Source organism: Sapajus apella, unplaced genomic scaffold (genome assembly GCF_009761245.1).
Source record: "Sapajus apella isolate SASKATOON/1434 unplaced genomic scaffold, GSC_monkey_1.0 scaffold203, whole genome shotgun sequence".
Taxonomy (NCBI): domain Eukaryota; kingdom Metazoa; phylum Chordata; class Mammalia; order Primates; family Cebidae; genus Sapajus; species Sapajus apella.
The window spans coordinates 890,706-894,499 of record NW_022437143.1 but is presented as its reverse complement, the minus strand read 5'-3'; the positions used below and the strand labels follow the sequence as shown (position 1 = coordinate 894,499).

Below are 3,794 nucleotides of genomic sequence, written 5' to 3'. Positions count from 1 at the left end.
TATGGTGCATAGCATTCTATCCAATTTTTATTAAGTGATCATTTTGATTTGAGCTAAAACAAATAACTGAATAACAAAATATCCAGTTTTTAGTGCATGTAAATCTATTTAAATTTTTACTACCTAAAACTACAACATCAGACTCTAACCTATGTTCTGTTAATCGGCCACTGTGTATGCCCTCTACAAAAAAAGGTAAATTATCTGATCACCACATGTAACCAATAGAAAGGGTCACAGGGCATCCAGTTGAGAAAAGAGAAATATCATTCATACCAAAGGCCTATGCTTCATAAGTGAGCTAATGATTATTTTTACTGGACATTATTTTACAACAATATTTCTTACACCATTTTATTTGTGGTAATCAGAGTTTCAAGGCTTTTAAAATGTTTACTTTTGTTACTAGTATCATTTTATTACTACTTTTGTTACATTTGTTATTAGTCATTTCTTAATGAAATGACAAGTCATTGACTAGTCACTGATTTAGGAAGTTGATTTAGGAAGTTGTCCTAGGGTACCAAGCCTGATAAGTGTTTATGAATTTGGATTGCTTTATACATTAGCATATTACCAAAGGGGGAAAAGCCTTAGATATGAACGTTTCAAATGTATTCTCATCTTTTCATAGGACTATTAGAATAATATGCTTCTGGCTTTATAAAGTAGAATGTCTGATGTGCTCCCAAAATAAAATGAAAAGAGGAATGGGCAGAAGAAAAGTATCAAAACAAAGAAGATAGTTCAGCTCACATAATCTTAAGAAGTGTCAGTGAAGCAAAACTGTTTATTTGTGGTAAATCATGTAAAGCAAAGCCTAGGACCTGGTATTGTCCTGGGAACATGTTTGAGCCCAACTGACTAAAGTTTCGACTGAACAAAAATGACCATCCCCTCCCATCAGGACTTAGATGAATGATGATCTCTGGAGACCTAAGAAACAGCAACTGAACCTTAAAGCCACCCATGTAGAGTTCTAGCCCAGATATCAAGTGAGGTTCAGGGACAATGTTCTCAATCATTAGGTCTTCATTAGGTCCTGAAATAGGGTTCTTCATAATGACATCGTGTGAAGGGCACAGCTGAATCCAGAAAGTCAATGGGCATTTTACTGATATGCTCCAAAAATTAAGTTTAGCATGGCTGGGGAGGACTCAGGAAACATAGTCATGGCAGAAGAGGAAGCAAACACATTCTTCTTCACCCAGTGATAGCAAAAACAAGATCTTTTTTTTTTTTTTCCCCCACCAGAGAGGGAAATGAGAGCACATTCAGGCCTCTTCCTCTGCCCCTTCAGAAAAGCACAGCTCAGCTGGTGATCACAGACTTCCACTCGGGTCCTCTGCCTCCCACTTTCCATTCTTCCTCCTCTTCTAGTCCTGCCCCTAGGGAAGGCTGCGTTTCTGTCCACTTGAAGCCCCAGCTCTTTGCACAGGGTCTCCAAACAGCCCCTACCGACTGAGGATGGCGGCGGCTGGTAAACAAGCCCCAACTCCATGTGACCGCTGTAGGACGCTGCTTCACTGCATTTTTTATTGGGGTGTATGTGGGGAGCGCTTTGTCTTTCCTGGCCCACCAGTTTCTCAGCCCCGAAATTCTCCCTGTGGTTATTGGAGAAATCCTGGGCGCTGCAACCGCAGAGCTCCTCTGGAGTCCGGGGAGGCCCTGCTGACCCCGCAGACCCTGCTCTTGTCCGCAGAGGTGGCCGGCAGGTTCCTGGCGTCCGAGGCCAGCACGCACCTGCTGGTGTTCAGCATGGAGCAGCGGCTGCCGCCCAACCGCGAGCTGGTGCAGGCCGTGCTGCGGCTCTTCCAGGAGCCGGTGCCGAGGGCCGCGCTGCACAGGCAAGGGCGGCTGTCCCCGCGCAGCGACCGGGCCCGGGTCACCGTCGAGTGGCTGAGCGTCCGCGACGACGGCTCCAACCGCACCTCCCTCATCGACTCCAGGTGGGGGTCGCGCGGAAGCGCAGGGCAGGGCGAGGGGGCTGCTCGGCCCGGCTTGAGGGCGTCGACGCAGGGGGCGGCGCGGGGTCCTCAGCCCGTTCCAGTCCCCGCCCTCACGCGGCGCTGGGTCTCCGTGTCGTGTGTGTCGTGTCCTTAGGCTGGTGTCCGTCCGCGAGAGCGGCTGGAAGGCCTTCGACGTGACCGAGGCCGTGAACTTCTGGCAGCAGCTGAGCCGGCCCCGGCAGCCGCTGCTGCTGCAGGTGTAGGTGCAGAGGGAGCACCTGGGCCCGGGGGCGTCCGAAGCCCACAGGCTGGTCCGCTTCGCCTTTCGGGGACGCCGGCGGGGCGTGGGGAGCCCTCGCTGGAGCTGCACACCCTGGACCTCAGGGACTACGGGTAGGTGCTGCAAACTGGTGAGGCTGCAGGGGATGAAGTGGGCAGAGAACTGGGTGCAGGAGCCCCCATTGCCTGCACAGGAAGGTGCCTGGTCGTGTCACCTGGCTGCTAGACCAGAGCCACGCCAGGCTGCATCCCTCCGAGCTTAGGATAAAGCAAGGGGACCTTGGCGCTCTCAGCTTTCCCTGCCACATCCAGCTTGTTGTCACAAAGAAATACTGAGATGCTGGGCTGCCTCTCCCTTCCAGGAGTGCCGGGCCCCCGGCCTGGCCAGACAAGAAGACTGTCAGGAAGGGTCAGAGTGTGTAAAACCAGCATATAGTTTGGCTTTTTTCCACACTGATCTTTTTTTTTATGAAATAAAAAGATCCTGCATTTATGATGTACTTCTCAGTCCTGAGACTTTTCTGCCTGTTGGCTGTGGCTTGCACACAGGTGTTGGTGATGGGGCTGTTGAGATGCCTGTTGAAGGTACATCATTTGCAAATGTCGGTTTCCTCTCCTGTTTGTGTTTGTTTAGTGCTTTTGTAATGAAAAGAAACAAGATTGCTGGTGATTGAAAGTAAAGATTAAAACCAAAAGAATTTGTGTTTGCTTGATTAAAAAAAAAATTATTTAGGTTAATTGACTAAGAACTGGTTTTCTTCACAGAGATCCCTAGGCCAGCATTCCCAAACTGTTAATTAGGTGGACTATGGAAAAGGTGTTCTGTACTTAAATACTATTTGGAAAAAGAGTTAAACATCGTTCTTTTCTGTAACACTTCTCAAACTAATATGCTTATAATGTGTCTTCTGACTGTCCACAGAATTTCCCAAACACATCTGAACACATATTGTCCCATTTCTGCCCACTCCTGACCTCAGCAGCCTCTAGCATACATATCACTCACAGGGTAAATGTGAGGTTTTAGGAAATGCTGCTGTCAGTACACAGACTTGCTAGATAAAATGGATCCAACTTGGATAGTCTTGAAAAATATTTAACTTACTGAGACAGACATGGAAGTCCATTGCCCTTCCAGTTCTGGGATGATTGATCATGATCACAGAGAGCTTGACTGAGAAAAAAGGAGAAACCAAGTTTTAGTGGATTTTATTTACAGTGCACTGGAAGAGTAAAAACAACTAACATTCATTACTATACTTGGGCAGAGTAGGCTGCCTTGAGAGGAGTCTTTTTAAAAAATCTGAAGATTATGGACCCTGATTAGTGAATTAGCAAACACTTCATATGGTTAGTTGTTAGGATTAGATTTTAACACTTCAGTGCAAATTCTTCACACTTTTGTCATGTGAATGCAGTTTGAGAATACATTTCAATTAGCTCTGTAAGTTGTTGAATTATCTTTTATTCTTGAACTGATGGAATAGACATGTTAGTTGCATCAATTATCTCTGTTTTTTTTTTCTTTTTTTTTTATTATACTTTAAGTTCTGGGGTACATGTGCA

The 3,794-nt window shown here is 46.4% G+C and overlaps 1 pseudogene; it reads left to right on the top strand.

Moving 5' to 3' along the window:
- The first annotated feature begins 1,547 nt into the window (after positions 1–1,547).
- On the top strand, positions 1,548–2,363 carry LOC116544032 (annotated as a pseudogene).
- The last annotated feature ends 1,431 nt before the right edge of the window (positions 2,364–3,794 follow it).